This window comes from Meriones unguiculatus, chromosome 2 (assembly GCF_030254825.1).
Source record: "Meriones unguiculatus strain TT.TT164.6M chromosome 2, Bangor_MerUng_6.1, whole genome shotgun sequence".
Lineage (NCBI taxonomy): Eukaryota > Metazoa > Chordata > Mammalia > Rodentia > Muridae > Meriones > Meriones unguiculatus.
The window spans coordinates 44,408,840-44,424,846 of NC_083350.1; positions in this window are offsets into that span (position 1 = coordinate 44,408,840).

Here is a 16,007-nt window from a genome sequence, read left to right on the forward strand (position 1 = left end):
TGGCAAGAGATTACATCCAAAGGCCTCATGGTCTGTGTGATCCAGCCAGAATAGAGACAAACCTTTAATTTCAGGAGAAAAGAGGCAAGCAGATTTCTGAGTTCAAGGCCAACCTGGTATAGAGCAAGTTTCAGATAATGAAAAGCTTAGGACCAGGTATGGTGGTACATGCTTTTAATCCCAGCATTTAGAACACAGGGGCAAGCAGACAGCCGAGTTCTGTTCATGCACTTTGGGTTAGCCAGTGAGTTGAGAGGCAGTGCAGTGGAGCTGAGTTCATGGAAGTTCAATTCATGAGATTCAGAGGCAGTTTTCTGGGAGAGTTTTACAGAGAAAGGCTGAAGAGAGCAAGCTGGACACAAGTAAAGACAAAATAAGCTAGAAAATGAGAATGGAATGCCAGAGTTAGTTTGAGACCAAGCAGAGCAAATCAGTCAGAGAATGAGAGAGAAGCCAGATTGAATGAGGCAATTGGAGAGGAGTTTGAGGCAGAATGGCTGAGTTGAGCCAGCCAACCAGAGTAGAGAAAGAGCTAGAAAGGGTGAACTTATTCATTAGTAAGTCTCAGAGGCTGAGAATATTCTAGGCCTATATTATATTGTACAGAGGACAGAAGCTTCCAGAACTAGGTTTAGGTTAGTAGATGGAAACAGTAAGCCTCAGAGATGACAGTTAAATCCAGTGAATAAAAGATACCTTAATATATGAGCTTTTAGTTCTCTATTTCTGGCTGATTTTGTTTGATTTATTTTTTTTTTATTTTAGCCATTTTCATAGATGGATGGAAACAGACAGTTTTGGTTTTAGTTTTATTCTTCTAGGACAAAAAGAAACGGGATATTACTACATGTACAATTTTATTTCCATGTGTGTACTTCAATGAAACATTTGCTCAGATCTTTTGTCCACATTTTAAAATTTGGAAATTTCTCAATATTTCATTTTAAAATAATTTATATAATCCGCTCATAATTTTTATAAGGAAATGTGAGTTTTTCTAGTGATGCCTGTTTTTCCTTTTTTAAACAATAAATGTATATGTGTGTTTATCTTGTATTTACAGTTATATCTAAGAAATGTCTTTCTAGCCTATAACTGAAAGATTTTTCCAGTGTAATTTTATTCCTGAAAATTTAAAGTTAAATTTATATCCAGCAAAGAGTATAGCCCTAAACTATTTTCCCTTTGCCTGAGATACCCACATAGTACATATTAAACATGTGCTAAAAAGAGAATTCTTTCTCCCTTGGGTTACATATGTACTTCACTGTGAATCAGTCGACCACACACACACACACAAAAAGTTAAAGTTAACATACTCCTGGACTCTATTCTTTTCCGTTAATAAACTTAGCCTTCCTGTCTTCAGACATTTCATGTTTTGTTAAGAAAATACACAAATACACATACACAAACATACAAACACATGCACACATATGCACACACATTCTGGTTACACTGGTTATTTACCTTTCTATTCAAAGAGCAAATTAGATGTGTTACTTTCAACGTTCAGGCAATTCCACTCCTAAAATCACTTTACAAGTTTCTGTGCAACGCACTCTTAGAATTATGGAAGTTATGTTTCATTTGTAGATAATTTGGGGAAGACTAATTTTCATAACATGAACATATTAAATTTCTTTGCTTATTTTTGTTTTATTTCAACGGAATAGTATAAATTTATGCATACACAGCATACTTGTTTGCTTAGATGTATATTTGAGCATATTGTGTTTAGTGTTAGTGGGAATGGTACAATTAAATTTCAATTTCTAAGTAGTCTCTATAGAGAAATTCAATTGATTTTCTTGTGTGAAATCTTTCTCCGGCCACTTGTTTAGCTGCACATCAGTTCGGTATTGGCAGTACTTTTGTTGATTCTTTCAGACTTTCTGCAAAGTCAGTGTATTCTGTGAATAGGGTTGGCCTTAGCGCTTTCTAGCTGTTATTCATCTCCATTTGTCTTCCTGCTCTGGGAAAGACTTCCGACATTGCACAGAAAGGAGCAGTGGAAAAGAATAACTGCATCTAGGTTTTGATCTTAGGGGAGGGGCTCTCATCATGACTAAGCACTTCAATAAGATTGTTCATAAATTATCCTTATCATATGGGTAAATTTCTGTCTTGCTCCTTGTTTACTGGCAAGTACATATACACACTCAAACCTATGCACACACACATAGACACATACAAACACACACAAAGACACGCCAATTGTATATTTTACCTGTATACAATGCATATCAAACTGTTAAATGATTTTTGTCACTATTTACAAGGTTGTCTTTCCTTTTTAACATGACCATAATGTAACTATTGACTTGTAATTTTCTTGCCATCTGGTTTTCTCATTTCAGTACCAAGGCCATGTTGGCCTCAAAAAAAAAAAAAAAAAAAAAAAAAACAACTAACATGGCTAAAAACCACAATGAAATACACTCAGCATCTTGGCTACCAGGATGCAAATCAAAATCAACCTTACAGAGAATCAGTTAGGAAAGCCAGAACAAAAAGAATTAATAGCAGATTAGATTATAACATAGAGGAACCTGTAGCTCTCATAAAATGCTTCTACAAATGTAAAACAGTACCAGTTGTTTTGAAGGTTAAAGTGAATGATGGGATAATTAGGTGATTCTATTGCCATATGAGTATCAATGAAAACTGAAAATTTATATTTTCTAGAAGAAAAGAGTCATACATGAATGTTCATCTCCTGAAGGCTTAACAGTCAAATCGTCCAATATGTCCATTAACCTGTGAATTGGTAACATTTAGTACACTCATACAATAGAATGCTATTTATAAACAAAAGGGAATGGAATATAGATACATAAAACAAGAGAGAAGAACCTTGATGGTATCATAATAAGTGAAAGAAGCTGGAGACAAAAGCCATATATTGCATTATTCCTATATAGACACCATAAGTAGATTAGTGGTTGCTTGGGAGAAGAAAAGTTCAGAGGGAGAGTCATGGCAATAGAATCACCTCATTATCTCATGCCTCACTTTATCCTTAAGAAGACATTCAAACTCTTCAAGGTAACTGTACCATTTCACATTTTGGAAGTATTTTATCTCCTCGTATGCATGGTTTTCTTCTGCGGTTGATGGAAAGTTTCTAAAACTGCTTGTAACAGGTCTGTGACTGTACTGAAATAGTGAAGTGGGCACTTCAGATGGGTAAATTTTGTGGTCTATGAACTATAGCTCAAAAAAAAAAAACAACTCTTAAAATTGGCTGGAAATTGTTCTGTCTTCTTATATATTGTGAGTGAGTTGTAGATCTGCTATTTTTTGCTCGCTCAGTGTTTAAACATTTTATCGCTGAAAGTCCGCCGGCATTCTAGGTAAGTGCCTCAAAATTGTACACTATCCCTAGCTGTTGCTTTGGTTTTTCTTGTTGTTATTGTGTGTGTGTGTGTGTGTGTGTGTGTTGTTTGTTTGTTTGTTTGTTTGCCAGACAGCCTAGGGTGGCCTCAAATTCATCAACTTTGTATGTTGACTTTTCAAGTGCTAGTATTATAGGCATGAACCATCATGCATGAAGTTTTTAAGTCTATGTTTAATTTCTTAATAGACACAGAATTAATGTTATCTATTTCTTCTTTTTCTTCTTTTTCCTCATGTTCTTCTTCTGTCTCCTCACCCTTTTCTTTATGTGTGTGCATGTGTGTGTGGGGAGAGGTACACTTATGTATGGGGTTGTATGCATATGGATTCAGAGACCAGAGGTCAACCTTTAGTATCATTCACCAGGGCCTGTCTACCTTGTCTCACCAACAGGATCTTCGTTGTCCTAGGGCTCCCCAAATTTCTAGGCTGATGGGCAAGCAAGTCCCAGGGATCTTCCTCCATCATACTGGCATTATAGTTTGTACCACCATGCCTATCTTTTCTATGTAGTGTTGTTGATTATTAATATATGTTATTGATTTATCTTTTAGTTAAACAAAAGTTATTTCTAAACCAGCTGTATACCCAAATCACCACATAGAAAGACTAGGATTAATTTAATTAACCTAGAGCACAATTTTGGGCAATAGTTACTCCAACCTAATCCTCCAAGCCCACATAGTTTCCTCCCATTTAGATTTCCCACATTGTATTCGATTTTAGTCATATCTTAAGTCCATTTTATCCCTCCTAGTGGTTCCAAGTCATCTCCTCTCCCATCTCTCTGACCCCTCCCAATCCTTCTTTCTCCTCCAATCTGGACCAGTATGTCCCACCCTATTCTCTCCATTGCTCAGCATTGGCTGGTTGTTTTATTGACAATACAGAGAACAAATGGTGGCATGTTTACACAAACTTGAGACAGGTGATGCTCAGAATAAACATCACAATGCAATGTCCAGATTGAAACCAGATAGTGGAGTAGAGAAATCAACATTTGAATAAACAAGGGTAAATTGTATACATTCTACAAGAACATTATGCCAACCATGTGGCTTCTGAAGATCAAATTCATGCCCTTACCTTGGACCCCCTGAGCTATCTTTCCAGCCTATCTGTTGCTTCTTTAAGGATACTTACTCTTTTTTGCTTCAAGGACAGTGTCTGTTTCACCTAAGTTAAGTCCTGCTGTTAGTATCTCATCTTCAACCAGTCTCTCTCTCTCTCTCTCTTTCTTTCTCTCTCTCTCTCTCTCACACACTCTTTCTTCCCTATTCCCCATTCACTCCTCCTTTCCTTCCTTGCCTGTCTTCCTCTCCCATCTTGAAAAATTGACCTTTCAGTTTTAGGGATATTTTGAAATCAGATTCTAATTTATTGGTTCTTCTTTTCTCAATCTAAGGGGTGTGTGTTCCTTCTCCCATAGTCACAGGTGGTTGGGTGCGAGGAACTGAACTGGGTTCCTCCACATGAATGGTGCTCTCTCTTAACTGAAGACCTATCTCCCCAGTCCCTGTGTTCTTTTTCTTTATCGTTTTGATTCTTTTATTTATTTTTAGCTTAATTCACTTTTCCTTCTCTAGTTGCATAAGACAGAAGTGAAGTCACTGATTTTGCACACGGCTATTAAAAGTGTCTAATACCATAAATTTTCCTCTGTGTACTGCTTTTACTATCATCCACAAGTTTTCATTTGGGTATATCTTTATTCCATTCAAAATGTCTTTCAGTATTTCTTTTTTAGGCTTAGTCTTATATAGAATTTCTAAATTTTATTTTCAAGCATTTTGAAACCATTAATATAATTGATAATTTGATTTCTAGTTTGTATGATTCTACTGTAGGGAAAAAAAATCCTCTTTTTACTATATCAGTTCTGATGAATGTGTTCATCATGTCCATTTCATGATTCAATAAAGTCGGTCTTAGTTAATGTTTCCTTTCTCCATGTTAAAGTATATACATCACTATATGGGATATTTTGATATTTATGTTTATTAATGCTAATGAGTTGTGTGTGTGTGTGTGTGTGTGCGTGTGTACAAAAGTGCAGGTGTCCCTAGAATTATGAGCTATGTGACAAAAGGCTGAGAATCAAATGTGACTCCTTGTAGAACTCTCTTAACTGCTGTGACCACAGTCTAGCTCCTTAAATATTAATTAGTTCAGTGCGGTTAGTTGTGGTATGGCTGCCTACATCCAAATTTTCACTTTTCATGGTTTTATTTATCTATTTGGAGTCAACTGCAGTCTAAAAATAGCACATGAAAAGTTCCAGAAGCTGACACTTCAAAAGATAATGAAAATAGATTCTTGTCTCGTATAGCACATCCCAGCCACTGTTTCTGCTGCTTCTGCTCCTCCCAGCAACTCCCTCCACTTCCCTCCACTCCAGTTAAAATCCCACTCCATTTCCTCTTCAGAAAAGAGCAGACATCCAAAAGAAGACAGCCAAGCAGACTAGAATAAGATACAATAAGACAAGACAAAGGCCCTCATATAGAAGCTGGATAAGGCAACCCAATAGGAAGAAAAGAGTCTTAAGAGCAGGCAAGAGAGTCGAGATCCACCTGTACCCACTGTGAGGAGTCTCACCTAGCCCACAGTCATCACATACAGGCAGAGGACCTGCTGCAGATCCATGTCTCTTCTGTGCTTGCCACTTTAGTTTCTGTGAGCCCAGTCAGCCCTACTTAGTTGATTTGATGGACCATGTTCTCCTGGTGTCCTCAATCCCCTCTAATTCTTACAGTCCTTCCTCCTCCCTCTTTCACAAGGGTACTGATCTCTGAAGGGAGGGACTTGATGGAGACATCCAATTTATACTTTCTCTTCATAATGTCTTGCTGTGGGTTTCTGAGCCCCTTGTTGATTTGCTACCAGAGGAAACCTCTCTGATGATGACTGGACATTGCTGAAAACAACATCCACACAATTCATTTAATGTAGAAAGGTTGAGCTGGTGCCTGCAGAAATTGACAATTTCTTACAAGTACTCATTTGTCTGTATGCTGTATTCTTGTACATTTCATGTATCAGCCACAGAGTGCAGATGGAGGCCAGAGGACAACTAATAGGAATCAGCTCTTTCCTTCCATCAGGTGTGGTCCAGGGGCAGCAGATGCCTTTACCTGCTTAATTGTCTCTCTGGCCCAATTGCTAAAGTTAAATCACACTCCATTCTGAGTACCATGATAATGTAATCACATATCCTAGTATGTCCTGCCTGGGATGAGAATGATTCTTTTGTTGATCACATGCACACTGGTTGTGTTACCACCTTTCAGTCACTTAAGAGCTGTCTGTACTATGAGATCAAATACCACTGGGTCACAGTGCTTCTGTTCAAGCAGCCTTGTAATAATCCAAAGGACAAGAGGAGCACATTGTCACTTCAGCTGACCTACAGAGAGACCACCATTAAGTGTGGAGCTTTAGTAAGGAAACTGTATGCTGGGATCACTACACTCATTGACACTATCAAGTATGTTGTTCCAATGGTCTGTATCATTAGTTATCACTGTGACTCTCTTACTGTGTCTGATTCATAAATTAAATTTTATCACAGATCTATATATGTACATTAAAATATTATGTATAGAATGTGGTACCATGTGCAGTTTTGGATAAAAACTGGGTCATGCAAACCATGAAAAAATAAAAGAGGACTGTTCTACCAAGTCCTCTGTATTCTTCTTGATATTATGTTGTTCTGTGTATCACTGGAAAACCTAGGTTGTCATTTTCTGTCAGTTTTGCCTCATAGGCTCTTTGTAACTCTGTTGTCATTTTTATAAACCTGTCATAAAATGTTTTCTTAGATAATTAACGCCTTTGTAGTTTTGTAATGTCTTTCTATACCTCAGAATACTATTTGTTCTGAATACTATGTGTCTTGATATTAGCTTAAACAATACAGATTTCTTTTGATTAGTGTTTGATGCTGCATCTTTTTGTGTTCTTTAAAGATTGTTAATCATTTATTTATTGGAGTGTCTGTGCTCATGGAATAGGCCATATGGGAGTCTAAAGATGTCATGTGGGAGTTATTTTATCATTTCATCCTGTGGATATTGATGATTGAACTCAGGTCATTATGGTTGGTAGCAAGTTCTCTTACCCATTTACTCACCTTATTGCCTTTTTTATTTCTACTTAAAGTAATTATTAACATGTTTTCTTTTGGTTTTGCATCCTTTTTTCTTTTGTATTGAACATTTTTAATTAAATTTTTATTTTTTATATTAATTACAGTTTATTTACTTTGTATCCCAGCTGTAGCCCCCTCCATCATACCCTACCAATCCCACCCTTCCTCCCTCATCTTTTCCCTGCCCCTCTCTAAGTCCACTGATAGGGGAGGTCCTCCTCCCCTTCCATCTGACCCTAGCTTATCAGGTCTCATCAGGACTGGCTAAAATGTCCTCCTCTGTGGCCTAGCAAGACTGCTCCTCCCTCAAGAGGTGGGGGTGTTAAAGAGCCAACCACTGAGTTCATGTCAGAGACAGTCCCTGTTCCCCTTACTAGGGTACCCACTGGAGACTGAGCTGCCATGGGCCACATCTGAGCAGGGGTTCTAGGTTATATCCATGAATGGTCCTTGGTTGGAGAATTAGTCTCAGAAAAGACCACTGTTCCCAGGTATATTTGGTCCTTGTGGAGCTCCTGTCCTTTCCCGGTCTTACTAACTCTCCCTTCTTTCATATAATTCCCTGCACTCTGCCCAAGGTTTGGTTATGAGTCTCAGCATCTGCTTTGATATAATGCTAGGTAGAGTCTTTCAGAGGTCCTCTATGGTAGGCTCCTGTCCTATTTCTTGTTTTCTCTTACTCCCAATGTCCATCCCATTTGTCTTTCTAAGTGAGGATTGATCATCTTAACCTGGGTCCTCCTTCTTGATAAGTTTCTTTAGGTGTACAGATTTTAGTTTGTTTATCCATCTTATATGTCTAGTATCCACTTTAAGTGAGTATATACCCTGTGTGTCTTTCTGCTTCTGGGATACCTCACTCAGGATGATCTTTTCTAGATCCCACCATTTGCCTGCAACTTTCATGATTTCCTTGTTTTTAATTGCTGAGTAGTATTCCATTGTGTAAATGTACCACAATTTCTGTATCCACTCCTAGGCATATATCCAAAATATGCTCAATTACACAACAAGGACATTGAACATTTTTATAATGATAATTGAGCCAGTGTAGTGGCACACACCTTAGTCTCAGCACTTAGAGAAGCAGAGGTAGGCGTATCACTGTGAGTTTGAGGCCATCCTGGTCGATGAAGGGAGTCCAGGACAGCCAAGGCTATACAGAAAAACCCTGTCTTGAAAAGAACACTTAAACCCTAAAAAACAGAAAACCACAAAACAAACAAACAAAAAAAACAAAAAAATAATTGAATGTTCTGACCTTCAATAAGAAAAATAGCTATTTTCTGTAATTAATTTAGGCAAATATGTATTTATTCACAGACATGTGGAGAAAGTAGAGAAAGAGACAGAGAGGAAGAGAGAGGGAAAGAGACAGAGAGACAGAGAGAGGACGGATGGAACAGAGACGAAGAGAGCATCTCTCTGATAGAATAGAGTTTATTATGCCTAAGGTCTTGAGTTCCTTTTCTAGAAAAATGATCGATATGTATGCATGAACCTCTCTCTCTCTTTCCATATCAAGTAATGTATGACAAAGTACATCCTCCAGAGTGTCACCTCTTCTCTCAGCCATGTTTAGCTACTTAGCAAAGCAAAAGCCACTGAACACCTCACCACCTTTACACCTGACCCTTTGGCTCAAGCCTTGAATCTGATTCCAGTGGATGTCTGAAACCAGCTCTGGAATCAGTTGTTAGTCCCACATTTAACAGGCACCAGCTGGACACTCAATGTGTTTACTCGACACTTTTAACTTGCCAGCCATTGCTGGGTATTCAAGGCAAAGAATATTCAAGGTTAAGTAAGACATGGTTCACCCTGAGGCACCTGTAGCTTTATTGGTGTGGCAGATATATAAACAATAATGTGTGATTCAATACAGTGCATGCTCTCATGAAGGTGTGTGCGGAGTGAGCTGGCAGAAGAAATAATTGATTTGTCATGGGTTAGATCAATGACGTCATCACAGTTTCTTTCTGAAGGATGAAATACAAAAACAATGAGCTGGTGGGAGCTTGTTATTCTAAGCAGGATACACAGAATGATGACCATTCATTCTGTGGGGAGGTGCTTCTGGTACGATAATGGAGGAAGTGACATGGATAGAAATGGACAAGAGGTTATTCTGCATGAGAAAGTGGTGAAGGGTTATAGTATTTATTAGAAACACATGATGCCAAGGTCTTCATAGCATAATCTCAGTTATAACCATAAAATTTATGCGAAGCTGATACTCTCATTGTCTTCATTCTAAAAATGAAGACATGAAGTTAGAGTACATAAGCAACTGCCCAAATAGAAACTCAGGAACTCAGAGAATGTTAAGTGGTTTATTTAGTAAGTAGGGTATAGATACCAGCCCAGCCTGGGCACCGGATGTAAATAGCCAGTGTGTGCATTCCAGCACATGCCAGGCAAATTCTCCCTCTGATGGAATCACAAATTGATCAGAGACCTTCTGACCCATGCTTTAAGAATTAGTCTACTCTACTCTGGAGAGGAAGCCTCAACAGCAAATGTGGATGAAACACTGGAGGTCTTATGTGTGTGTAGTAAGAAGCCACAGAATGTATTAGTGAGGGAAATAGCAGAGGGTGCAATGTATTCGTTGTCTTAGAAATAAAATGGCAGCAATGTGGAAGGCACTGTGGAATGCGGAGTATCACAAAACGGAGAGCTTAGGTTGCTCTCTCCGCACCAGACAAAGCCCCAGGGGCGACCCCTGCTGTGGAGGTAGGATGAACACACTTTAAAGATATCTGGAAAGGGAACATTCAGGACTGTGATGGGAAAATAGAGCTAAAGAAAAATTACATTTCTGCGTACTATATGGGGTGGATAACTGTGCTTTTTAAAAATTCCAGCTAGAAAGCATGGCAGAGTACTAGCTACTGGTTAGTGCTGCCTAGAGTTTCAACATTTGGTGGAATTTTTTATTTGCTCCCTGGAAACCTCTGTGTGTGTGTGTGTGTGTGTGTCTGTCTTTCACTCCCACTCCCGCTTCCCCACCCCATCCTTCTCCCCCCACTTTCTTTCATCCCATTATCTCCTCCTAACTTGCACAGTAATTGAGACGAATTCTAGAGCTCAGTCAGCTCTCTTTAATTGTCATTTCTAGCTTGATCACTCCAGATGTTGAGAGTGATTTCCTAGAATCAGGCTCTGTTCTTTCAGGAGCCTCTGCCTGCATCTGTTTCCTTCCTCTTGCTTAAAGCGTCTTCTCTATTACCTTGCTTGCATAGCCAACACTTACATAATTACCTTTCAACACCCAAATGACCCTCCATGACTCTTCACACCTGTTGGTGTCCTGTAGGAATCGCCAGAGCTCTATTAGCATCTGTTTATTCTATAGCTATTGGAACTGCTTGGTTACAATTTTGACTCCTCAAGCAAGGTAGGATTAGAATTATGCATTTTCCACTGCTAGACAGAATACAGGCAAATAGTACAAGCTCAAAAATGTACACTGAATAAATAATAAATAAATAAATCTCTGTCATTAGGATTGGCTGAGTGACAAGCCTTAGACAGAAAGATCTTAAAGTGGCAGAGTGCTGCCACTCCTCAGCAACTGAGAACGAACCTCTGCCTGAACTGTAAACACTTCTTCCAGGGCAGGTCAGAAACCTCAGCTGAGATGGAGCTGGAATGTGAGATTGTCTTTCTGACTTCACGATGAGGAATAAGGAGGCAAACATATTCCAGGTAGGATTCTTTTAGGGGACATTCAGAGAGAAACACACCCCAGTTCTCTTACTTTTAAAGAGCATCTAGCAAAGTGATTCTCAGCGTTCCTAATGCCGAGGCCCTCTAATAGAGCTCCTCTCGCTGTGGTGACCCCAACCATGAAGTTATTGTTGTTGCTACTTCATAACTGTAATTTTGCTACTGTTCTGAATTGTAATGTAAATATCTGTGTTGTCCGAGGGTCTTCGGTGACCCCAGTGAAAGGGTCAGGAGGTTGAGCGAGCCACAGGCTGAGAACCATGGATGCCATGCACGATTTGAGCTTCTCCTCTACTGTTCATTTCTTTATATACTATTCTTGTATTACATACTTGACACCTTTTGGTTTTCTATGTAACTCTATTATATGAATTTTTATGCATGAAAACGTTCATGAGGGTACAACCAAGCATAGGTACTAGATTTAACAAATAGGTATAATATTTCCCCATTAAAGTGTTAGCTAAAAGAATACAATCAATTTTAGCTCCAGCATTAAGTAATTCTAATATAGCTGTATTTTTTGAAATATCTGTGATATGCTCCTGATTGTTCCTCTGAACTTCAAGTGTAATTAGTTATAGTGCATTTGGTCCTGAAGCTTTAGCCCCTGTTCTCCTTCTGCCGAGAACTAGGAATGCACTATGGGCACTGCCCCTCCTGCACATTAAGCTGCGATCAAGCAGACATAGGTACAGAAGATTACCACTTCCTTCAGAGGCCAACAGGAAGTGCAGAGGTCAATGCAAGATGCAGACAGGTGCAGATGCGTTAGTGAGTTAGGCTATGGTCTGCAGGGCCCGTTGCCCAAACCAGGATCCTTACCAGAGCAGCTCAGTGGCTGCTAGTGCCACAGAACATCATAGTTACCAGCAGATTCTCAGAGTCACTCAACTTTGGGTCCTTTTCTGTCTCACGCAGGACTTATAACTTTGGACAAACTGCCTAATCCTTCTTAACTTGTTTTCACTGTATAAGATGGAGACAATAATGGCCGCTCAGACAGCTTTGTTTATGTCTTTTATCTAATCTATCAGGTAACCAGAGTATTTTTAGTAATTGCAGTCTTAAACTCAATGTGTCTTGCATGATTAAGTGTCATTTCTTTCCTGGGACAATCCAAGTGAACAGGATGGGAAGAGGTGGGGTGGTATTATATGAAATAGAATATAAGGGAAGGGATGACAAAAAAGAAAAAAGAAGGATGAAGAAGAGAAGAGGAAAATCTATAGAAAATCTGAAGAAATGTAATTATTCTTATTTTTTCAGACACTCAACCCAAGTCACAGAGAAATTGGGGAATATTTCAATGTTCACAGGAGCTAAAGCATACTTGTTTCATTTGCATACTTCCCAAGCAAGTGAGAGACGTGTTCTAGAAAAGGGTCCTCTGCTTCATTTTACCAGCTTGGGTAAAACCCTCCTTCGTTTTCTGCTTATCTAAGTCAAGTTCATTTGCTTATGCCGGTGGATGACAAGGCTCAGCTGATTAGCTGCTATTAGTCTGGCATGCACGAGAGGCTCCTTACAGCTAATCAGACATTTCATCATTGTTATTTAATGTACTATGGAGACAGGCCAGAATATCTGATGTCCTGATTTTACAGATAAAGCAGACGAAGCTAAGAATGGTGCCAGTCGTTTTCATACAGATATTGCCTGACAGACCTACTTGAGAAATCCAGATTAGGTTTCTCTTCTCAAAAACACTCACGACTTCATTTAGTCAGTACATATTTATTAATTACCTTCTATGGGCACACATAGTGCTAAGAGCCTGATACTTATGACAACGCCGTTTTCTTACTTACCCAACCAGTGAAAGCAGTTCACTTAGAGTTTGCCTGTTCCATCTCATTCATTTCTCAAGAAACCAGAAGAATTCTGTCATAAATTTCACTGTCTGCAGTGTTTGCTTGCCTGTTGTGGATTAGAAAAACATGCCCTTCTGGGATGTTCTCACATATTATTTTTTCCCATCAAAGACAGCCACATGCCAGAATCCGTGGCACAGTTCACAGAGATCACTGGAATGCCTTTTTCCCAGGGACCCACAACAGCAGCACGGCGTTCCATTATAAGCAGTGTATCAGATGGCATGAGAGGCTTCCTGATGGGAGCGGCTGTCTGCAGATCAACCTGTCAGGTCTTTGAGAGAAATAGATTGAAATGCCTTGACAGTATGTATTTATTTTATCGACAATTTCATTTGTAGATGGATAATAATTAGAAAAGGCAGAAGATAGATAGATAGATAGATAGATAGATAGATAGATAAGATGGAGCCTACTGGATGAAGAAAGAGAGAACAATTAAAGCTATTAACTCTTAGGCAATGAAATTAAGGGTTCTAAGGCCAGTTAAGGAAGGAAGGACCAGCTAGAGTACAGTATGATGGATATCACAATAATTATACAGAATATGAGCATTTGGATCCAAGCCTGAGGAATAAATTGCAATGCTCCAGGGAGAGACGATGGTGAAGTTATCCCGGCAGTAAGAAAGAGCATGAACAGAGGAAAAGAAACATGATCTGAGACGACATGCCCGTCTGTGAGCGGGAAGTCAGGCCCAAGCATGAAGAGAGAACACGGTGCACATGAAACACATTGTTCCTATGCTGTTTCGCTTGTTCCTTCACTGTGATAGTAATTCTACCTCATATCTGTTGACTGACACTTGCACTGACACCTGACCTCAAAGATGTACTTCAGAGCTGCGGATGGATACATGTTAGAAAAAAAAAAGATTCTCTTTTTCCTATTTGAAAAATCTTTATTTTTTTCCAATATATATTCTTGGTGAATTTGTAAAGAAACAGTTTGTCTTTATCTCTGCATCTTTTACCATTGGTCCACATGTCTATTTTTGTTCCAGGAGGAGACTGGAATATTTATCCTGCTTGAGAGAAGCTGTTTACGACTGAGAGCTGCTGGGAAAGGACAAGTCGGTTTTCTGCGGGGCAGCGACAGTAGGCACATCAACCACACTCCAGGGCGAGGCCCCCAGCCCAACAGCAGTCTGCCAACAAAAACTGGGCCTTTTTGTTTGCTTGCTTGCTTCCACTTATTCAAGACAGAGAAAGAATATGAAGTTGGATAGGTAAGGAGGTGGGGGAGAACCTGAGGAGACATTGGAGTGGGAGAAATAATATGATTAAAATGTATCATTTGAAAATTCTTTTTTTTTAAATTTTTTATTTAACTTTTATTAATTACACTTTATTCTTTTTTTTTTTCAATGCAGTTTATTCAGGAACCTTGAACAATCATCTGACCCTGGGGAAAGCCAGCCCACAGCTTAAATAGCCTCTGGGTAGCCAACCTCAGCATGCACGTGGGCAATGCAGATAGGTCCACATACATGGAAGCAAGCCAGAACCTCAGCCTTAGCCAAATGTGGAGTTGTTCGTGACAGAGAGCACTCACCATCGGGAAGGTGGAAGGCGGAAACCAGCTCCATCTTTAAGGTGCGGCATTACAAAGCTCTCTACAGTTCCCCCTTTTTGTTTTAGACGCATCAGGCAAGAGTAGAGGTCTGATCTCTGATATTAGAAATAAATTGGGACTTTGTACTGATGTTCATTTAGGTGTCATCCACCCAAAGAGCATCAGACCCGTCCGATACCTTTTTCTCAGAGGTGGGACCTGGGGCAAGTAAAGCCATTATTTTAAAAACAAACAATACATTAAAATGCTTTGTCTATGCATGGTCTTTTCTGTTTCTGAATTTCTTTTTTTTTCTGTGAGGAAGATACTGACACTTTGAAGGAAATTGCATTGTATCTGTAGGGTCCGTTGTAGGGTCCGTTTAACAAATGGTGGTGACAAAATCAGATATATACAAACATAAATCCACATCTCTCACCCTGTACAGAAAACAAAATTCATTAAAATGGATCAAGTACACAAACCTAACGCCAAACTGCTGAAGGTCTAAACAGAAGACATAGGAAACACACTTGAGGTTGTAGGTGAGGCAAGAATTCTCTGAACCAGACTTCAACGGCGCAAGAAATATCCCTAAGTATCAACAAATGGGACTTGATGAGGTTAAAGTGTTTCTGCACAGTAAAATGATCGGAAACTGCTATCAGTGTAGACAGACAGTCCACACAATGCCAGGCAAGTTCTACCAGCTACACCTCAGAGTTGACATTGATATCCAGACTACATAAAGAATAGTAAAAATAAAACATGGAAACCACAAAACTGCCATTTAATACATGGGCTGATGAACACATAGTCCTGAAAAGATGAAACACAAAGCCAGTGAATATATATTTTAAATATCCAACAACCTCAACCGTAAGGCAAACACAAATTAAAACCACTTTGATATTCCACCTCACCACAGTCCATTTGGCTCTGACCAGGACAACAAATGACAACAAAGACTGATGCAGTTATGGAAAAGAAAAGAATCTTTACGCACAGCTGGTGAGAGTGAAACTAATACAGCCTTATAGAGGTTCCTCCCAAAACTAAAGTGGAGAACCATCATATGGCTTTGCTGTGCTATTCTTGGGTATAGACTCAAAAGACTGTATGTGCTGCCACAGAGGTGCCTACGTCTTCATGTTTACTGCTGCTCTGTTCACAGGATCTAGAACATGGATGTCCCGCAATAGAAGCTGGTGTCATGAAAGACGATATTATCAAGTTTCTGGGATGTGGAAAAAGCTGGAGATTGATATGCTAATAAGGTGCTCTAGTGCCAGAAA